Source organism: Alligator mississippiensis, chromosome 4, assembly GCF_030867095.1.
Source record: "Alligator mississippiensis isolate rAllMis1 chromosome 4, rAllMis1, whole genome shotgun sequence".
Lineage (NCBI taxonomy): Eukaryota > Metazoa > Chordata > Crocodylia > Alligatoridae > Alligator > Alligator mississippiensis.
The window spans coordinates 210,166,916-210,190,036 of record NC_081827.1 but is presented as its reverse complement, the minus strand read 5'-3'; the positions used below and the strand labels follow the sequence as shown (position 1 = coordinate 210,190,036).

The 23,121-nt window shown below is 42.4% G+C and overlaps 1 protein-coding gene across 2 annotated transcripts in view; it reads right to left on the bottom strand.

The window, feature by feature from the left end:
* The window catches only part of WIPF1 (WAS/WASL interacting protein family member 1), an 84,356-nt gene extending 62,989 nt beyond the window's left edge, over positions 1 to 21,367 (bottom strand). Inside the window, exon 1 of one of the 2 annotated variants that reach the window (XM_006267515.4) lies at positions 21,182 to 21,367. The gene's annotated coding sequence lies outside the window, so the exon portion shown is untranslated. Of the gene's footprint in view, positions 1 to 20,894; positions 21,076 to 21,181 lie in introns of those variants that run through there. The other variant, XM_019480573.2, reaches the window with a different exon arrangement.
* Between the last annotated feature and the right edge of the window lie 1,754 nt (positions 21,368 to 23,121).

Below are 23,121 nucleotides of genomic sequence, written 5' to 3'. Positions count from 1 at the left end.
CTGTTTTCTCATCTCGGCTGAAAAAACAAAAATGAACAAAATGGCTCTTACACTATTCCTGACCTGCCTGAAACTGGGAGAAAGAAATGACTCGTGGCAAAACTCAATATGGAAATGTATAGAAAATGGGGTTTTGAATATTTTTCCAATGTAAACATCAAAATCCATGGATGTTTATACCAAATCTATTCTGGAACCAGTCGTCATAGTCCCCTGGGTGGCAAACTCAATTTTGAGTAAAGCATAATGTTATTTTAATTTGATTCTTCTCTTGTCATCCTAGTGTTTAGAATCTTAATCTTCACAAGGATTCTCTCCATGGATGGATCCAGGATTGAAGTGGAGGGGGGTGCTGACACCCCCCTTCAGTTGTGCAGCATATGTGCTGTAAGCTCTGAGCTCACCAACTGATCTGTGTTGGCTCTTGCCAAAGCTACTACTTTCATGTGGCCCCAAAACCCAGGGGGTGAGCATTGCTGCTATTCACTCTCCCTTCTCCTCTTGGCTCCCTGTTGAATTCAGCAGCAGGAGAAAAGAGGAAGCAGCGGTGCTCATCCCCTAGGTTTTGCAGTGCATGAAAGCAAGGGGCAGTGACCAGAGCCTGCAATAGTTACCTGGTGAGTTCAGAGCTCATGACCCATGCAGAGCACATGCTGGTGAGCTCAGAGCTCACTAAGACGAGCCCGCACAGTTGAATGGGCAACTGCACCTGCCCCCCCCTCCAGATCCACTCCTAATTTTCTCCCTTTTGGCTCTCTGCTCCCTCATATCAGTAGCCTTCTGTGAAGGTTTCCTTTGGCCTCCACGAACAGTCTGACAGTTGCCACAGCTGTAAGTAGGTTTCGCAAGCATTCAACGCCCACCCCCCATCCTTTATGTACGTAATTTAAGGCAACCTTTTCCTGTGATATCAACAGGTTTTATTATAAAAAACAGGACATACAGGTCCATGGAAACTATAAAAGTTTTTGGTCTCTTCTGCAAGTGATAACAGAGCTAACAACCATATGCAAAAGGAAAACTACCTCAGGTTTGTTCCTATGGTTTTAGCTACAGCATGCCAATTTAAATGAGAGTCATATCATTAAAACTCTGCTTCCTACCATGACCAGATAATGGCTCTAGGAAAGCCTGCACATTTCTTAAATTAATCCATAGCTGCTGAGGTGTCAAATAGGGATCTGAGAAAGCTACTTGTAAAACCCCAAAAACGGCAGTATTGTAGATGAACGAACTCCTGAAGAAGACCCATTATGCAATTTTGGATTAGGATACACGAATTTCATGATTTACCTCTGCTGAAAGAACTATCTGTAACAGTTTTGGAGAAATCAGATTTGGGAAGATCTGTCTATGTTGTAATGGAGAACTCAAGAGAATTTTAATCTAATCCCAGGAATCAAAGAAAAGGACTTTCGTTATGATGAACCGAGCTAGTGAACACGTGTGTGTGTGTGTTTGATTTATCTTACAGCATTTCTATATGTATATATAGAAATTGAGCTATAAATGCTCTCTTATTTGACCCAGTGGCATTCAAAAATAATTGCTCATGTTATCTTTTCAAAGAAACTATTTTCAGTTGCCTTCTCTTCTAGTAAAACCTGGCCACTTGTATTTCGGAGAAATATAGGGCCTGATCTTGATTTCATGCCAATTCAAAAAAGGTGTAATGACACTAAAGCTAGGGTAGTAAGACTAATATAAAACCCAGGTAAGTGAAATCAGAGTTTAAATCTGTACTTTAATCAAGGAAGCATTAGAGTGCAACCCTTCCAACACATGAAACCTTAATAATTATAGCTACTTACCCTTTGATTATATCAGAATAGCAGTGATGCTAAAAAGGTAGCTGTTTAGTACAGACGCTTATAATTTTTAGACTTCATAATAGGAAGTAATAAGTCCTAGACTGATAAATATAATTAAGGGCTTTATACAAGTGTTCCTCACAAAAATCAGAACCCTCACTGAAGTGTACAGGACAACTGCCCATCAAAATACTACAAGACAATGCTTTTTTCTCTTGAAGCAAAAAGAAAATAATTCATATTCATTCTTTGATCTAGGGTTTTCTTGATTTTAAAAAAATCATATGCATAAAGATAACATAAAATCATTCCTAAAACCTTAGCATTTGTGAGCTACTCTAACCCTCATAATATGTTGATCATTATTGATCCAATCTGATCTCCTACAGGCTCATGGAATTTCAGTAGTTCCTATATATCAAGACTATATCTTCAGGTTGAGCTATGACGTCAGTCTTCAAGAATCTACCAGATCCCTAAGGAGGGTAATTCCCCAAATGAGTAATAGCTTTAAATAATACCATATTTATTTGCATACCACATGTATCTTTTTCCTGAAAATTACTGATAAAAAATAAAAGCAAACTGAACAGTTTGTTTCCAAGTCCTGGGTGCTGACTAAGATGAAGGGCACTGGAATAGTGGCAGGGGCTGGAGGCTCTAGTACACAAAGCTAGGACAGAAGTTCCCTTTCTGCTGCTGCAGGGGGAGATGCCTGCTTGACCAACAGCTGATTGTTAAACCTCTCATAGCTGCTACTAAATTACATTTTCTCCAGCCCCATGAAAGGTATATACCTCTGGGTAAGCGCATGCAGGTAAGGCTCTGCCTACCAACCACCCCGACCCCATTCTCCTTTTTTTCCTTCATTCTGCCTTCCCAAAACAAGATGCATGTCTTATTTTGGGGGGGGGGGAGGGTGTTATGCAAATAAATAGGGTAACAGTTGTGCACTGTATTTTATGCTAAAGGACCATTAATTCTGTATTCAAGTTTTCAGCAGTTTATGCAACAGTCACAACAGTTTTTTTAAAAGGTCAGACAAAATGAAGTATTTTAATCCTAATCACAAAACAGATTTTTTCTTAAAGATCACCTCCCCTATACAGGCAGTACCAGACAAAAATAAGACAAGGCTAGAGGAGTTTAGGAAATATAATAAACATGTTTCCAATAGTTAGGCCAATGTGAAAATTCATAAGCGAACTCTGTTTTATTTTGGGTCTATAGTTGTCCTACAAGCCAAAAGGAGGAGCCTTAAATAGCTTAAAACATTGCATCCACTACATGCTGTTGTTTCTGAAAAAAACTGTACATAGAGATTCTCATTAAACATAATCCTTCCCACACAACTGCCATCAGTTAAAAATGGGCAGAGAAAAGCCAGATGCTCATCCTGTGTAAACTGGCTTATTTCCCCTGAAGTAAACTGAGTTATGCCAGTTTATATCAGAGCATATGACCCCCTGTGAAAAAAATCTAGGACTTGCTTATCCTAGATAATTTTAGCAAAGAATTCCATCCAGTGGAGCATGAGTAGGAGCCTTAGACTTTCTACTTCCGAGTTTTCTACAGAAGGTATCTTCCACAGCTGAACTGTATCTGAATGCCTGACACAGTGTTTCCAGCTTTAATAAGATTATGACTTGCATCTCTGATGCATAATGGATGGGATCCTCTACTCCAGAAGTGCTCAGCCCCTGGCCTGTGAGCCTGATCCAGCCATAGGTCTGGAAGTTTGGCACCAAGGGAACAGTGGCACTGCTTCCCTGATCTGTAGGGAGCCTTGGACCCTGCACACTGGATTGGGTGCCCGACCCAGTACACAGGGCTAGGTGGGGGTGGTGCCAGGCCCAGGACTCAGTCCTGGCACATGGGGGCAGTGGTGGGCCACAGGATCAATCCCAATATGAGAGGCCTGGAGAGTATGGTGTCATGCCCTGGGGCCCAATCCCAGCATGCAAGGAAAGAACAGCTTGACGCTGGGTCCTCAGGGCTTGATCCTGGCATGCTGGATTCGATCTGGCCTGCAGACTGGTCCCATGCCACTTACCTGGCCCAAGGGCCCAATAGATTTGACTACCACAGTTCTACTGCTTACTTAGGCACAACTGTCAAGAATTTTACATAGACTGGAGATTCCAACAATTTTCATTACAATTTTTTTTTGGAAGAAGCATCTATAAAATGAACAAAAAACTTTTTGACATCAATACATGTATTTGATGTTTGTCATATTGGTGTCCAGTTAGTTATAAAAAAGACTGCAAGTATGGAAAACAAGAGTTAAAAATTCACAAGAGACTAAGGCTTATGAAAGGCATCCAAATGATAGTTTTAGAGATTGAAGTCCTGTTTATTCAGAAAAGGTGAAAAATTCATCCTTGCACACAGGGCAAATTCAAGGCCTTTGTCTCATTGATCCCATTTAAATCCCAAGGGTACAGCATGGGCAACATCTAGGTAAGTTTCCTCACACCAACATGTCCAGGGTACACTGGCCTGGCAATTTGGCATCAATGCCCAGTATCAATTTCAGGACAAAAGCCATTGATGACATCACTTCCAGCATGGACTCCTGTCCACAAGAAATAGGTGTAAGACCATGAAATCACTTCATTAAACCATCCCAAAGCTGTTAGATAACAAAATTCAGTCACTACCTACCTGGTTGGATTATAAACAGATGATCTGGAAATGAAAATTTCTATTACCATTACCTAATGTCAACATGCCCTACATTCAAGCCAATTTTTGCTGGACTAGGCTTGAAGAATAAGCACTGTAGTTTATTTTAAAACAGCTAGCATTATGTTAGAATAAGCTTATTCAATATTTAAAAATAAATAGTAGACAGCAAGATACTCAACTCCACCCCTCTCCTCCCTAGCCAGAGCTCCAGTGGAGACTGCAGACACAGCAGGGTCTGCTTGGCTTCCCCCTGCACCTTGCCAGTCGCTGCTCAAGCAGGGATCCCCCCCTCCCATCTCCCACAGACCCTAGCGAGCATGTGGTATGCTAGTTAATGCTGAGGGTGTGTGTGTGTGTGTGTGTGTGTGTGTGTGTGCACGCGCGCAATTTCACTGGGACAGGACAAAGGCAGACAGGACAGCGTCTCCTTAGGTCTTTTTGGAGCTAATCAACAGGTCAGCTGGTAACGTCCCTCATTCCTTCCTTGGAAAAAGCTGTTTAAGAAGAGCTTAAACTAATGAGAGGCTTTTGTTTTCTTGATAGACTGATACACCTGTTATCAGCTCCCTGCTGGCTCCCTCACTTATCAGGTTTGCAGATAGTATGAGAAGCAGGAAGAGGGAGATTGAAAAGTTCAATATCATCAACATGCATGCACTGCACAGCCCCCTCCCCCCCCACTCTTTGCCTTGGAGTGCTAGCTTGGGACTAGAGTCTGGCAACACTCCTGCCCCTTGAGCAATGAGTGGGGAAAAGCCTGGGATTGTGCAGGCAGGGTGGGGGTTTAAACCCTTCCCTAATCAAAGCGTCCTGCTGGGGCCTGGCCACACACCGCCCCCTGAGCTCAGCATTAGGGAAGGGAAGGGATGGCACAGTGCAATTCAATTTCCAAAACTCTACAGCTAAGTTAATTTACTTACCCTCAACATTATAGTGTACCCATAAAGCCCAGAGCAATTTTAAGAAACTATCAGATAGGGGATATTTCTAAACCTGAGCTGGGTGCTGTGACAGTGGGAAAAGGAATGAGATAATAAAACCTCTGGGATGGTGCGAGTTCCATCACTGTAATTTTTATGGAGGATCTTTCTGTGCCAAGACTTGAATTGATTTTTCTGAAGGTCAGATCCCTCAAGACACAATATGAAATGGCCTGGTACTTTAGGAGGGATGAAATCCAGAGATATAACAGTAGATACTCTGTAGATGTTGTGCACATGTCCAGGCATTATCACAAAGTACATGAGATAAAGAAGTTCTTACATCTGCTCCCCTGTTGTTTTGTACTACCAACAGGGGAATTAGCTAAAGCAGCTATTATACAGTAAGTTTATACCTACTTGAAGTTTTATGATATGTTAATAGTTTACATTTAGGTTGACTTCTTGATGCATTTAACTTTGGACTGTTTCTAAATGAGAAAATTACTATTATCTCAATTTCTACTTTTAAAGCCAAAAAACAATGAATTGCCATTGGAAACTATAGCTTTGAAGACTTCTGAGTGTCTGGAGACTGATGCTCCCAAATAATGTATTGCTATGTACATAACCCTAAGTGCAAAAAACTAACAAAAATGCTCTAATTTTACAGTTGGCATGAAGTCTGAGAAAATACTTTAGTAACACAGGGGTCTGAAAACCAATATTGATGTGTTCTGTAGAAGTCTACTGTAATAGTCTACTGTGGGTTACATGATTTTTAAGAGACAGAATCAGGACCAGATCTTGCAATCACTGTGGGCAGCAAAGTGAGATTTGAAATCTGTGGGAATTTTACTTGAGAAAGGGTATCAGAATTAAGACTTTAGGCACTATTGCATCAAACATATAGGAGGGGCAGCTAAAAGTTTTTTTTAGATGTAGCCAGAATAGAACAACCTATCAGAACAACATTATAACCAGTCTAAAATAATGGCTATGTTTTACAAAAAACTCATTCCACCCATATCATCAGAGGGTTATTGTTTTTTAAAAACAACCAATCTAAGCTCTTTTCTTCTGTTCCCTCCCAAGAATTTTCCAGAGAGAGAGAGGAGGAAGGGAGACAGGGATAGGGAACAAAGTAATGGTAAAACCCATAGGTTCAGACATTCTAGCTGCTTATGGTATGAAGAAGGGAAGGGGAAAGTACTAAAAGCCTCCCTACTTTCACACAGTGCTCCAACAGAATAAATTCATGGTCCTGGCACCGCCAGTCACCACAGAGGGTACAGCACAATAGGCCCTCAATGCATCAGATAGGAGGGTCAGATGGGCATGTACACTGTGGTATGCTCTCCCTACATCCAGTTTAACTGGGTTTGCGGTGTCTGCTGTTATAGAAGAGAATTAGAAGATGAGTGATAATATTCAGATAATTTACTGAAAATTATTTAAGTTGCCAGCATACTAACTATGGCTACCTTTTGGCTCAAAATTCCATTTCACTAGCCATGGGACAACTATTATCAGCACTGGCATTTGGGAGACTTTTAGAGAAGTCCATATATGGCAGAGAAAGAAAACACATTATGTTCCCTTCCCCCTTCCTTCCTTTTTGGCTATTCCCTCTACATTTGACTAATATTTACATGCCCCTGTGCCTCACAGTGGAGGGGTTGAAATGCCTGAAGAATCCACATCCAGCAATTAGTTAACAGTTGTGTAGAGCTTTGAAACTGTAAAGCACTACACTACATAAGTACAGAGTATCATTACTATGAGCCTTGTGGTCTCTAATCAAACCTCACTGCTTGATACTTGAGACAAGTCTTTGCCAAACCCTCCTCAAAGTATCAATTTAGGATTGAAGTAATCTTGCACCACTCTCGAGCATGAACCACTTAATCCTACATTGCCTTTTCTGAGTGGATTTTTTGGCAACCTGTTGTGAATTTGTATTAATGGTAGTAAGAAACCATTCATAGCCTGGGAACCCTTCTTGAAACAGGACAAAAAGCTGGTCCCTGCCCCAAAAAGCTAATGATCCTAACTGCTTTTGTTGGGGCTTGGCCATGCTTTCACTTAAAAGGCATGTTGATGTGCAGAAGCAGTTTTTACCCTCAAACATGCTTGTCAGATCACAGAAATTCTCCTCTGAAACTGTCTTGTTTTAGATAAATTTTTAAAAAGGGAACTTGCCCAGTCATCTTGTGAAGTCTTTCAGTTACAGTACACTTAGTTTTCCAGACCAGCTAAAGTTAACATCTTAATTATATGTTTTAGTCAGCACACACTGACACTCAGAATTAGGGTTCATTAACTGGAAAAAAAACCTGTATTAAATCTCAAGAGGACTTGATCCTGAAAGATTCTTATTGGGAGTGAAGGATTTGGGAAGGCACATGTGTGGATGCTGAATTATTGGTAACCAAATTACACCCTCCTAAATTTATCCTTTTCCTAATTAAGAGAAAAGGCTTGCACAACTCAAATGGAGATTATTAGTTTAGTGCTAATTATTTGTCATATTAACAGAAAGAAAGAAGTATTAAAAAAATCCAAGGCTTAAATTCCTGCTCAAGTAGCAGGTTGACTATATCAGGGCTCAGCAACATTTTTGGGTACAGTAGCCAAAAACATCTGCAACCTTGACTTGTAAGATGTTAGCGTGCCAGGGGTGGATGGCAGGGGAGCTGTGAGGGGCCCAATCCTTGTTGTGGCAGCACAGCCCCAGCTCCTTCCCTGTCATCTGTCCCAAATCACGATTGCCAACAAAATGCCTTTGCATGCCACGCTCTGGCACCCATGCTGGGGTTGCCTACCCCTGGACTAGATGATCACTTGAGGTCTCTTCCATCTCTACTTTTTATGATTTGTGATTTTTGTGGGAATAGCCATACCATCTTCCTGAAGCCTCTTCTAGCTCTATTTTTCTGAGATTTTATGAAAACCAGGGTAAGCTAGTTATTACTATGAAAGTATCAAACAGCACATATAATCTTTTTACTTTACATGTTCCCATTTATCTCTTCCTAATCTATTACACATATCCCCCCTTCTCTTAACCCAAAAACAGGCTACAAAATGAGTAGGATGATATTCACATTTAATACTTTTTCAGTCTCTATTCCACACTGTACATCTAAAGGTACATACCTACTTGCCACCCCACCTGGCCTACTCTGAGATAACCCACCTCCTCCCACCCTACAAGGACTAGCATCCCTGTAGAAATACGTATACAATAAAGAACTGATAACAGTCGTAAAATCCACTATTAAAAGTTATGCATAATGCCTGTAAATTCTTCCACTGTGCCAGTGGCAAACTACAGTAAGCTAGTTTCTAAAGTGTTCTTGGAAAGGGTCAGGTAGGCAAGATTTAATACTATGAGAAACCTCTTTGTCTATGGTACATGCCTAGTTCATTATTACAACATTTGAATGGTTCCATTGGCCTCCAAATTTACTTCCACCCCTGTTAAACTTACTTAAAACATTTACATTAACAATGGCTTAAAAGTTCAATGGTACTCCTTAGCAGCAGAAGCTTCTGGGAAAGTTTGGTCAAAGCCTGAGTATACCTTGTCATTAAAATATAGGATTATACATCCTATTACAACATAGCAATACACAGGTGTACAAGGTCACATACTTTGCTAAGTGTTGCTAATAAATCAAGTTAACATTAAAACTACAGCATGCATACAATGTGCAAAAAAACCCTCTGAAGTCATATAAAAGTTAGTTCTTCACTCTGAAATATACCATCTGCTAGGGTATTTGAAAAAAAGGGGTAGACGATCATAATCAAAAGATGTTTCTTAGCCCTGTAGTCAGAGCCAACCCATGGGGTGTGTGGGGCCTGGGGCATGTCAGCCTGTGTGGGGGTGGGGAGGGGAGGGGTGGCGAGTGGCCGAAGCATAGAGTGGGGGGGAGGGAGTGGCAAGAGGCTGGAGCATGGAGCCAGCAGCACATGGCAGCTATGGGGAGTGATGTTGCCCTTGGCACGTGCCAATGGCTCTGTCCACAGGGCCTGTACGGCACTGTCTGTGGGGCCCCACAAAGCATGGGGCCCGAAGCGGTCACCCTGATTCTCCCCCCCCCCCCCCCCACAAGGGATGGCTTTGCCTGTAGTCCTTAGAATTGAATGCACACTTCATTCAGATTCATAAAATTAAACCTATCCTTCTTGAGCTTTCTTGACAGTGCATCCAACACTTAGCTGACAGTTATTTCCTTGCCTCCATTAATGTTTTTAGGTAGAGCTAAATTGTAGAGCTGTGACATAGGAGTTACATTACTAGGAGTAACTAACAGACAGGAAAAGAAAGGATAATTTGATTAATGGAACATTGAGACCATTAAAAAGGAGAGAGGGTTGTTAACATCTGTGGAGTGAAGAGACATTGATAAGAATCAGGTAGCTTATAATGAGCCATGAAGTCAATTTGCTTAGTGGTGTCTGAAGGCTGCTGTTGCACTGCAGTTGATTTTAAACTCTCAGTAGAGGTAGAATTGGAGGCGGGGGTTCAAATGCACCACTGCCGCCGTCCTGGATTTGTCCCTGGACTCAAAGTAAGCTCAAGATGTACAAGAGACCGTGTGTGAGACCAGAAGAACGCCCGTTCAGCCCACAGAACTTTAGATGACCCATGAGCCACCCACTGAGACTGAATGAAAAACCTCCATTTCAAAATGCAGAAGCAAGCTCAAGAAAGCCACTTCAGTATGGTTTATTGTTCTTAGTAAAACAGAATTCTGGGAGCTGCCTGTTTTCTTCGAAGCTTTATGGTGTTGTATCTAAACTGAGCAACCTCTTGGCAAATCTGCAAGTTTGTTTTAAAAGTATAAAACTTTGTGGTTAGGTGGTGAGCACTGCGTGGTTTGAGTCCAGGACCATGAGGTAGGATCAAGAGTTTTAAGCTAGGTTTTCAAGTAGGTACACTGTTTCTATGTTCTGGTTTAGTCACATCGCTCTCCATTGATTTCCCTGTACCTAAGAATGAAATGGAAATGCCTATCTGCCTACCTCACAAGGGTGTTATTATTTGAATACCCACAGCTCTCAGTCAAGATTGAAGCTGTTTTGTGCTAAGCTTTAAACACATACAGGTCCTGCCCCAGAGGTCTTTAAAATATAATTTAAGAAAAGAGGCAAGATGTGCATGGGGTTATGAAGGTTAGCTATATTGCATGTTATAGCTCCTATACATTTAAAAGATTTTAGATTAGTTTATTCATAGGTAGCACAGGTATTCATGCCTATACTGGCAGCTCCCATTAGTAGATTCTGTTTTCAGTTGCTTGGGATTTGACCAAAATTTACAGTTTGGGCAGATGTTTTCCATACTACAGGCTTTGGGCTCCAGTTACAGAAAAACTTCAGCCAAAGCTGTTCAGCTATTTATCAAGTGGAACAGGCTTGGTAGCCAGGGAACAGTGTTGTTTTATCTATACAACCACTTCAAGGGCAGTTCTAGCATCACCTTGTTTATTAGCAATGATCTGAAGTTTACTGGAAAGGGACAAAGGGAGAAATGCCTTAATCCCAAAGACGTACCTTTTACTATTCCGGTGACAATCCTCCCATGTTTGGCCAAGTTATGTGGAGTACAGACTTGTTAGTTGGGATGAGAGGACTGCAACAGGAGGTTAGATAGCAGGGAGAAGAACAGGGGAGATGGGGAAAAGGAAGAACTGGGCTACAGGGGCCTGGGAAGAAGTGTTTGGAAGGTAGCATGTGTAACCATTACAATACGCTGTGTTCAGCACCGAAAATACAAGTGCAGTCTCCTGAGTCTCACTGTTCCTTTGCTTTCAATAAACACTTGTGAAATAACAGTAATAAAAACTAGGGCTGTGTGAAGCTTTGCTCCCTGATTCAATTCAGCAGAGATTTGACCCGATTTGGCGGCCGAATCTAATCAGGAGACTCTTTAATCTCTCTGAATCAAATCAGAACCCTCCGAATTGATTCGGAAAGATTCGGAGGTTAGGACATGGACACAGCTTTAAATACTTTTTCTACATACCTCAAGGTACCAGACACCTCATTGACACTGCAATGGTGGGGCGGATGGAGCATCCCACAGGAGCGCGCAGGGGGGTCCCTAGCAGCAGCAGACCTGGAAGTGGACCAGAAGCACCCGGTCCACTCCTGGGTCTGCCAGAGAGCACACAGGGGGGCCACCCACGCCCACCAGCTGAATGACTTGTGCCTCCTGGGTCTGGGGGGGGCACCCAGGGTCCCCTCGTGGCCAATTGCTGAGCTGGGGGGATGCAGGGGGTGGGGGGGAGGCCCCCCACATGCTTCCCGCTGGACTTGGAAGTACTTCAGGTCCACTTCCAGGTTTGCCTCCAAGCATGTGGGGGAGCCCCTGCACTCCTGTGTGATGCTCCATCTGCCCCACCATCACAACATTCACGAGCTGTGCCTGATACCTTGAGGTATGTAGAAAAAACATTTAAAGCTGTGTCTGAATCACTGATTCTCTGAATCAGCACTGAATCTTCAGATTCAGATTCAGCCAAATCAAATTGGGGACAGTGATCTGAATTAACGAATCGAATCACTGTCCCCGATTTGGGCCAAATCCAAATTGAATATGGCCTGTTTCGCACACCCCTAGTAAAAACAATGTACCACATTTCCTGCCAAGCGATGACCCACATAAAGGATGACAATTCTTTACTGCTATCAGTAAGAAATTGGTAGGAGTCTATGCTGTGGATTTAGTAATTCTAATACTGCTGATAGATCTACAAAAATTCCATCCTGTGGAACTTTCTCCTCAGTTCATTTCAGTCATTTGAAAGCTTGCAGAAGAGAGACAAGAAACTACTAATAAATTCAGGTTGGGTTACACACTGAAGGAACAATCTTGAAGTAATCATGAGGAGTTACCATTTTAACAGCTGCACACATTGAATGAACAATCCTCTATTTTAAGTGGGAGTTGAACATGAGTAGCATTAACAATAGGTTATGGATGTTAAGCCTTACTTCATATTTTGTGTCTTTTCAGTACCAGAGAAAGGCAGAAATCTGTTCTAGTTCTCACCCAGCATTCCATGGTTCAAAGTAGCTGTCCTGGCAGCTTGGAACTCCCGGGGTACAAAACTGTCTCAGCCATCCTGTGTCCAAAATACATTCCTTTACTAGTGATTGATGCACTAGCTACTAAAAAAACAAAAACAAAAAACTTTGCGCCTTGCAAGAACAGCTCTAGGAGGGGATATGACTGCTGTTTTACAGCAAAAAATGAGAAAGACCTAGCGCAGCAGTTCTCAGACTTCATTGGTTCACCAACTACCTTCTTATAACAGATTACTATGAAATGAATGGGTAGAAGGTCAAGCTCATGGGAACTCTTGCCCTACCACCTTGAATGCAAAGCAAGACACAGCTTTAAGCTATTAGTGCAGGACCTCTGGACAATAAATAATTACATATTTGTTTCAAACCCCTTTGCTGTCTAATATTACCACTAAACAATAAACAGGGCTGAAACAAAGAAAAATAATTTTGGACTGTTTATTTTGTGTTGTTAACAGCTATTTCCACTGTCTCTCTTGGCTATGTAGTATGTTACCCAGCAAAAAGAGGCTACAGAAAATAAAAACAGGAAAATGATGGTAAAAAAGAGTCAGCAGGGAGACTGGCAGGATGTTCTCTGTGATTTTTTTTTTTTTTTAAAGGAGTTAAAAATTAAAGGGGGGGGGGGGACAAGGAGCTACAGTTTTGAATCAGGGAGCTTTGGGGGTTTTTGTTGCCAAGATGCTCTCTCATGTGGTCGGATATTGTTCTCATCAAGAAATTTCAGTTTCTACTGTACGTGTTGTCACATTTTGGGTTTGTCATTTGTAAAGCTGAATTCAGCTTGCTCTTTTTGGTAGTATCATTGAGCATGTCTAATTTCAGAGCACGAGTTCTTCAGTTTATTACTACCACTGCAGTCTGGCATAGAGTCCATACTTATCTTCCAAACAGTGTTATCCAGACAATTCAGCTTTATTTATCTGGCAGGCTCAATTCAGCTGTTACATAGTATTACTCTGACACACAGCCTTCCTTACATTATAGCACCACAATATGCTGCCTGATCTTTATAGCACTTGTATTCACAATAAAATGACACATTGTTATATCTGATTTCTATGACTTAAAGGATTTCCCAGCTTTCAGTAGATACTTCTGACCCCTTAATATATTGCTTTATCAAGCAAATTGCAAAACAAAGTTGTTATTCTGGTGTATAAAAATGTACAAATCTGCTGAATGATGCAAGGTTTTACTGACTTTTAGCTACGCTTATATAACCTACTGAAGTTTCACAGCTGCTAACAATAAACAGATGACCTGCATAAGCATCAGGCAAATCATTTTCCAAAGGAAAGGAGGAAGAAAGTGAAGTCCCGCCTCATAGCTCCAAAAATGACCTACAGAAACAAAAGCGATGACTTTATACAATATTCCCAGTTGAAGTTTCTAGCTGCTGTGATTCACTAATTTCCCCTTGATATAATACAGCGCAAGTTATAATTTAACATCTGAATAGTCCCTTGTTCACAGCATTTGGGATTTGAAACAGAGACATAGCTAACTTTTCAGGCTTAACTCCTTAAATGGTCCCCTTGAATATGATGGCCTGTTTTTTGGGTTTGTTTGTTTGGTTTTTTTAGAAGAAAAAGTGGAAATTAAGAGGACAACTTTCTCTCCCTTCTCTCATAAAAGATAAGAGATTAACAGTCCTGAAACAAACTGAAAATATAAGATTACTTTTTATAAGCTTTTTCTGTAATACTTGTTTTTTATTTCACCAATTTTTCTTTCTTCTACTTCTAGCACTGAGAGGTGGTTAGCCTTGTTAGTCTCAAGTCAAGCAGGAGGCAGAACAATACCTTAAAGACTAATTAATTTAGAAAGGCAACATTTGTGTAGGCAATACAAGTTAATCTTTAAGGGGTCACCCTGTCTTGCCTTCTGCTTGACTTCTAGCATTGTTTTTCATCATTTTACTTTTTAGAAGTTAATATAGTCAATCATTCTGAACATTTAAAAAAACCCAAAAAAACCTCAAAAGAAGACTGATCAACAAAAATCAGAGCAATAAAGTAGACCAAAGGAGGTGAGCAATAATCCTGTCATTGTATAGTCAGTAAGCAACTGACACCGGAGAGATAAAATTATCCTGAGAGCCAGTGAGGTCCTAATCTGACAGTGACAGTCTGCCTAATCTGGCATTCATTTCCAGTGTTGTTCACTGCTGTACTGTGTGACTTTAAGCAAATCCCTTCTCCCCTTTGGAGATCTTTTTTTATTTAGAACCTAAAGATATTAGTGAGTTGGGATTGCCACTTACTATGTGCCTTGTAGTACAGTACATTGCATAGTTAGGCAGTGATCTTGGTTGTGGCCTATCAGCTTTACTGCAATACAAATAAATGGTGGACTTATGCAGACTTGAGCATACGTGGCCAAGCATTTTCTAAAATACCAATAAATAAAATGAAAAATAATTTGTTGATTCCAATTATAGTTCACTTTCTACTGGACCTCTTCCCATGCTCCAATACACACTGCTGGCAAGAGAACACGGTTAAATGGATATGGTAATGTTATTGTCCTCTCAAGCTAGGTGAATGCTTTCAGGACAAGGCTGGGATAAATTAGTAAAGATCCAAGTTAAACTTGTTCTTGAACTGTGCCTCCTCCATTGCTAATCCTGAAAACTGAGGCCCAGTCACAAATCTCACACCTTTGGATTCACCAAACATTAAAAGCAAAAGAGAACCCTCCCCCAACAAATTAGTACCTGATTAATCCTGAAGCTACCAGAAAAATGCTCAGAGCCATTTAGATCCAGCCTTTCATTTGTTATTTTAATTAAACTTCTTTATTGTTTACCACCTCAGAGCTTCCTGTAGTTTCTTTATATAGAGACATACACATTAAGGTTTGCCTTAAAAAAATATATAAGGAGGTATATGTGCAAGTATATATGAAAGGGGAAGAATGGAATGCTCTTTAAAGGATACAAGCCCTGAGAAGAATAGTAACCAGACACTCTGAAAAGATTAAAGACAAGTACTGTAGTTAAGTATACACATATAGTAAATTGTACCCAACATAACTAAAAGCAACCTCTGCATTTACAACATCACTAGGTGAAATTAGATATAAAATCAAGCAATGTGAATCCAGAGTTTATCTATCTGTAATTGGAACCAAATGCTGAAATGTATTCCCCAAAGAGGACACAATAACATCAACAGTATGCTATGAAGTAGATCAGGGATTGGCAACCTGTAACCCACAGACCAGATCTGGTGCACAGAGCTGTGGCATTGGCAGTAGAGGACTTCCCCTGGGCTGTGTTGCAGTCAGGCATCTGGGGCTTTGGCAAAGGGGAAGCTCTCCCTATACTGCACTGCAGCTGGACAGCAAGAAGCAATGCTGCAGGCAGCCATGTCCTACTGCCCCGAGTCATTCTGGCTCTCACTGGAAAATGTTACCAAACTCTGACATTGGTTGCACGTTAAATAATTTCACGTGTTTCTCTCTTACTAGGATTGGACAAACACTACTGTTAATGTACCCAATTTTTCATATTTGGTTGTTTGCTCCTTTATTACCTTTTTATTTATAAGACACAACTGAATGCCTTTGAGTCAGTGGCAGTTTTCACTGGCTTCAGCAAGACTTGAATTAGCTCCAAAGAGAGCAGGATTTGGAGGTCATGAAATAGTACTCACAAGTCTTTAGCCTTATGAAACCCCCACTTCCAGTGCTAGTTCCATTTAATGTCATGTTTTCAGATTTCAAAATCTGAAAGTCAGCAACAGTATTTTTTTTTTTTTATTGTTAGACACAATCTTGGCAGTATTTAGAGTTATTATTTAATTATTCAATGCCTAGAACTAAAGTACTATGACAATGATTTTATTTTTTATTTTCTTTGTGTGGGGGGAAAGAGGGTGGAAAAGGGAAAGAGATGTCTAGATACATATTCAATACAAGAAATATCCAGCATTTTTCTGAAATCCCACTCAGGGAAAAATACATTTAACACAACTTTCCTTAAGTGTTGCAGTTTTCCAATATTGTCTTAGGAGTCTGAATACTAATGGAAAAAATAGTATTTCCTTATCAGCTTCAGGGACAAAGTTGTAATCAATCTGCTATCATAACCATCAATTGTCACGGGGGGGGGGGGGGGGGTGGCGGCACAAGGAAATCAAACAATGTTTTGTTTTACTTTAAATGACACATGCAGTATTCTAGGAAATGTGCATCAGTCTAGGAAACTTCGTTAAAATTTAGTTTTTGTAAAGGCATCTCTCAACTATTTCATAATCATTACAGGTTAGCAACTTTCATAGTTAACTAATGGCTAAATACCATAATCATCTTTGAACAAAAGAAATTAAGCATCAAATAGAGGAATATAAGGCATCACTATGCACATGATGCCACGTGGCAGTCTAGATTTTTCTTTAAGTCAACATTTTAAGTATAAAATCTATTGTACAAGCAAGAGGAGCAGAGCCCTCATATAGCTTTGTGACAATGGGGCATTTACTTCAGAGAGCTGGTCTTGAAGACTGAAAGCCAGGCCCTGATGTTACCAAGACACAGTGCATTTGCCACGTTAAAATCAGTAATATATATTTTAATTTATTTTTCAAATTCAAATAATTACTCAGCACTTATAAACCAAGACAAACTATACACCCTCCACTTTTACAAATCTACTGCCACACCAGGTTCAGTGCAACAGTGTATTTGTAACACTCATTAATATTAACATTGGTTAACATGTTAGAAGTTTATGGATATGGCCATACTAAAGCCAAAGGAGAAAGTATTTAAGTTAATGATGAGACATCAAACCATCAAAACGAATAAGAGAAATTGGTATCAAGTATACACAGCATTTAATTAGAATTTTTACACTATATTATAGTAACAGGTTAATATTTGGGTTTAGTGTTCATTAATTGGTAAGTGCACAAAACTTCTTTTCTCCTGGGGTTGTTTTTTTTTTTTTTTTTGCAACATCTTCTCGCATCTTTTCCACACTGTTAAGTCCAGGATCCAGAGGGAAATTCAAGAGTGTAACCAAAATCCTACATAATCAGTTGTACTACAAGGGCTTTACTAGAACATAACTGAGGCCAGCCTACGTGCTTCTAAGGAATAAGTGTTTCTTGGAGAAACATTAACATTTTTAATAAATTTAAAATAATTTGAATGTGGTAGCAACCAAAATGTATGGTTTTTTTCTAATCACAAAAAACCCAAACCAAATGAAAACAAAAACCCTTGGCTATTGAAACAAGCAGAATAACAACTTGGCAGCTGTAATCACTTTCCTGAGATGCTGGTAAGGGATAATAAAGCAGAAACGGTGCAGTCCAGATGTCTTTCACAAAGAAGCATGTGTAGTACCTGCCTATTATGGGCTCTCTGGTGTCCTAGACAGTGCCTCACTTATTTTATGTAAAAACACATGCATACATCTGAAGACTTGACCCTGAGATGATCTAGATTTTTCTTTATGTCAACCCTTTAAGTACAGAATCTACTGCGAAAGTAAGACGACTAGAGTTCTGATGTAGCTTTGTGACAATGGTGTGCTTATTTCAGGGAACACTGCTTGTGGTGCCTTGTTGCTGACAGTATGTACATGGATATATGTTGCTTGTGAGTGATGCATTTCTGTAGAAAGTTGCAAATTGAATTGCTATGAAACATGCTGGGGTAGGTAGAAAGCTTAGTGCCTGTAGTTCTCACTAGGGTTGCCAACCCTCCAGGATTGCCCTGGAGTTTCCAGGAATTAGATACAAATCTCCAAGAGACTGCTGAGTGTTATCCAGAAGATAAATGATATGGCATTCATTAAAATAAATATTAAATGATGAATCCATTGTATACAGTAGTCCAGTGGGGTTTTTAAAATGTAGTAATGTACATTTGCCTAGATCAGTCATGAATGTCTTTACATCACATGATAAAACCTCCTGGAATAGATTCAAACAGAGTTGGCAACCCTAATTCTTATTTTAAAGGGAGATGGCCTGATAAATACTAAGCAAGGTAGCCCATAGATAAATCTTTCATTAATGATCTGGATATGGATTAAAACAAACATAAAGAACTGGCGGTTTTCACTATCTTTAGTTGCAGAATAGCCACATAAAAATGCATACATTTCAAATGGAGTGGTTGATAAAATCATGAGGAAGCTGATACTGTATTTATTATTTATCTAGGTGCCAGAGACAAGCACAAGGTCCCCAGTTTCCCCAAGTACTGTAAACAAACTAGACACACATAGAAGGACAGTCCCTGCCCCAAAGAGCTTACAGTCTAAAATCGACAAGATAAACCAAATGAGTTACCTTTTGCATGTCTCAACATTTTTAGAGGAGGCAAATTTACTCATTGTAAAAGAAATTAAATAGCATAATGTGGTAACACAGAAGCAAGTTCATTTGACAGGCACACCTCAGAAGACAACATATCCCTGGCAGTTTCATGGGAACAGGATAACAGGGAGCTTAAAAGACAACATCAAAAAAGACGGAGACAAGGGAGACAAAGTATCAGCATGATAAAAAAACAACAGGACAGAGACAGATGAACCAAACGGTGACCACAATGATTGTTAAAACAATAGACCATCCTATAAGAGTATCATAACCCAGTGATAAACTTTCTTCTTCTGAAATGTTCCTCTCCTCTGTCTCTTGAATTCTTTATTCTAGCTCTAGCCCCTTCTCATGTGTTCCTACTAAGCAGGCAGGAGACAAGCATGTCAAAACGGTCATACTTCTCCACTATACAGACTCTGGGAAGGAATATAAAAAAAGCCCACACAGAAGGTATGCAAGCACCAAGAATTTAATTGTTCTTTCTTCATTACCTGTGCCATACCTAACATGGCTGTGGGTTGGGCCCAGCCTGCAGGTTGTAGTTGGCCAAATTATTTGGGTCTCTAGCAGACACAAGATCACCAGATCTTCTGGGCATGCCCCAGAGCAGCACTGAAGGTGTTGGGTAAGAGGGCAGTGTGGAGGAAGCCTGCACAATGCTCCCATGCAACTGATTCCAGCTAAAGTGTATTTCCCTTTCTTGAGTAAACATTTAAAAATCAGAAACACAACGAAGTGTTCATATTTTGGATTCCTTAACACATGTCTAAGGACAACAAAAATGTATGTCTCCCCTATACTATTTAATTGCTGATCACAGCAACTTGGGGGGGGGGGGAGGGGCGGGAAGGAAGGATGCCCATATCATGAACATCTGCACAAGCAACTGTGATGGCATCTCATCTGCTGTCACTAATGCAAGCTGCAGCCTTAATATCACTATACAGCTCTTCCTCTACCACCCCACTAAAGTTTGACCTTGGCTGTGTGGGATGTAACTGAGCAGGAACTGGCATTCCGGCTTTAGCAAAATCTGTGTGCATCTGGGTAGAGCCAAGATAGCAAGTTCAAGAGTGATGTTGTAGCTGTAATGGTCCAGAAACTATGTGACAGGCAAGGATCTCTTAGGGCAGCATCTTTTACTAGACCAACTCTGTAGCTGGGATTCACAGACGTTTAGGGCTGGAAAGGACCTCATGAGATCATCAGGTCCAGCCTTCCTGCTCTGGGCAGGAAAGACTGCTGGGATCAAATAACCCCAACAAGGTGTGTGTCCAGTATCTTTTTGAAGATCTCCAGGGTAGGTGCCTGCAGATAATGTTAGACAAGCTTTTGAATGCAAGACATGCTTCCTCAGGTCTCACTGCATCCTACACAGTCTCTTACTTGAGACCAGAGGAAGAACGCCTTACACTGGGAAGCTTGTTTAACTGTATCCCCAGGACACAGTTGGGCCAATAAAAGGCGGTGCCCTAAGAAATCATCCCCAGGGGCATAAGAGAAAGCAGGATTCATCTCCAAGAGCAGATTAAAACAATCCAGGAAGTAGAGAGGGGAGAAAAGGAAAGAGAAGCAGAGAAGGATCACAGCAAGAGAGCACAAAGTCAGTGTTTGGAGATGGCCGGGAGGAGCGGTAACGGCTTCAGAGCACGGAGAGCGGATCCGAGGGCTAGACAGACAGGTCTGGAAAAAAGAAATAGGCAAGAAAGCCGATTCAGTGTCAGAGATGCACAAAGCTCTGGGGTCGAGGCAGATTCAGTGTCAGTGCACATCCGCGCGCTTGTCCCAGCTCTGGGCTTTCACGTGGGACTTTCAGCCGCCGGCTCCTGCGGGCCCCTTGTTTATCCGGGATAAACTCCCCCCCACTCCCGCGCTGCCAGACCCCAAGACCCGCGCGGGCCCCGGCCCCGGCCCCGGCCCGGCGGACACACGGGGGGAGGCGAGTGCCAGGACCCGGCGGGCGGAGGCTGTGTCCCACCACGAAAGCAGGCGGGGGTGGGGAAGACGACTGGCCCTACCCCAGCCATTACCTTCATCCTGCTGCCCCGCGAATCCGAGCCCCGAGCCCCCGGGCTGCGAGCGACGCCCCCCAGCCCCGCGGCCCCCGGGAGGTTGCAGCAGACAGGGCAGGAGAGCGCCCGGATCGATCCCCCTTTCCAGCTGTGCCGAGCCCAGGCAGCGCTCTGCCCAGATGTTGGGCGCCAGGCGACGGGCCCCGGGCTGGCAACGCCCCGCCACTCCCCGCCCCGCCCCGCCCCGCCCGGCCCGCGGGGAGCAGCTGGGGGCCGGCCCGGAGCGGGGCAGCCGCTTCCCTTACCACGTCCTGCCGGGCTCCTCACGCCTGGGGAGCCGGGGGCAGCTCGCGCCCACAATCCAGCCGCTGCAGCACCCGGGCCATTTTCTGCATGGGAGGCTATTTATAGCGTCCGGGAGCGGCGGGGACAGAGCGCGCCCGCAGCAGCTGCCGCAGCCTGGCCCGGCCCCGCTCGGCACATGCCCCAAGACCGGGCTTGTCCCTAGTGAGCATGTGCGGCGCGTCCGCACATGCCCGGTAGCGGAGTGAAGCCGCCGTGAAGCGATGCCCTTACCCTGCTCCTGCCTCCGCGAGCCCTGCTGCCCGGCGGGCACAGAGCGGGACGCGGCTGCGGGGGGCAGCGATGAAGGGAAGGGCGGCCAGGGTCGCGGGCTAACACTGAAGGGGAGTTATTTCTCCTTGCTGTAGTTAACTGTCCTCACTTGGCCTGTGCTTGGACAGTGACAGCTGCTTTTTCAGACCTTGTGAAGGGCAGTTGAAGCCCCAAAAAATCTTGTTTCCTGGCTCCCGCAGCTACCCACGTTGTCCCAAACCAGATATCAACTCACCTCAAACTTTGCTTTGACTTCCCCTGGCTCAGCAGGGCTGCACCCTCTTTAGAAAGTCAGCTGGCCACAGGTTCCAAAGTCCCCTGATTTTGGATTATGCATATCAGCTGTGCAAGCAGTCCTCAATTTATGTTTCGAGTTACAATGTTTCGCACTTACAGCGTTTATAAATTGACACCCTGTTTTCAACTTTCTGACCTCAGTTTTGACTTTACAACGCTTGATCCAATGCGACACCATGCCAGCAAACTAGTTTGCTGCGTCACTCATTTCCCTGGAGAACATCTGTCCAAACTGCCTTGGACACTTTCTTTAAGAAAGCAGACACGACTCCAGCCATGACTCCGGAGAAGACTCCAGCCAAGAACCCTTCAAAAAGTCCAACTAAGAGCCTTTCAAAAAGTCCAGCAAAGTCTCCTCAAAGAAGTCCTTCCAAATAAATATGATTGCTATTTACAATATAAATACATTAATGTAGCTATATTACTCATCTATAATTGATCAAGTACAAAATTCTGGGGTATTTTTGGTGAAAGGGGCCTTGGTTCAGGAACCAATCCCCCATTTATAACATTGTTTCTTATGAGAAAATTGGTTCTGAGTTACAATGTTTCGACTTGTGTCCTAAGTCTGAGGACTGTCTGTATTTCCTACCACCTGTCTCCTCATGGCCTATTTTGAATTTGGTGCCAATGTAAATGTCCAGCCAACCTCACAACAAGGCATTAGCTGCTTTTATGTAAAGACTAAGAAACAAGAGAGGTGGGAGCACCCTGAGGCATGGGGGTGGATAACATTGTTGAGACTCCCTATGGCAGCTAGCAGTAGAGCAACTGAGGGCGGGTGAGCAGGACACCAGCCCTGGGTCACCCACTTGGGGGGAGTACACACATAGCTGCCATTGCCAGTGCCAGTGACTGTACAAGGATTGCAAAAGACAGGGAAGAATGGAGGAAAGTTATTGCTACATGAAAAGGTGCCCCGATAGCCAGTGCAGCCTTGGGACAGACTGTCTCCCTGCCAGTGGCAGCAACCCAGCCGCTGCTGCCGCCCTGTTTGCCACGTCTCTCCAGGATGCAGTACAGGTTTCCCTTGCCAACCACGGTTTTGAGTATCCACACTTAATATTTTATATACCATTTTGGCTACCACGGGATGCAGTTTTGAGTAACCACAGTTTTCTGTGGCTGCGCATCAGCCCGCCACCTGCCATTTTTCCCATAAACCTTTTGTCTTGCCAACCACGGTTTTGCCAACTACAGGAACTTTCAGGAACCTAAACCCAGCCGTTAGCAAGGGAAACCTGTAGTGCCCAGCTGTGCCCCAAGCAGATAGTGTTCAATTCTATTCAATGGAGGAGACTTCAGTTGGCTCCTCAAAAGATGCTGTCCTATT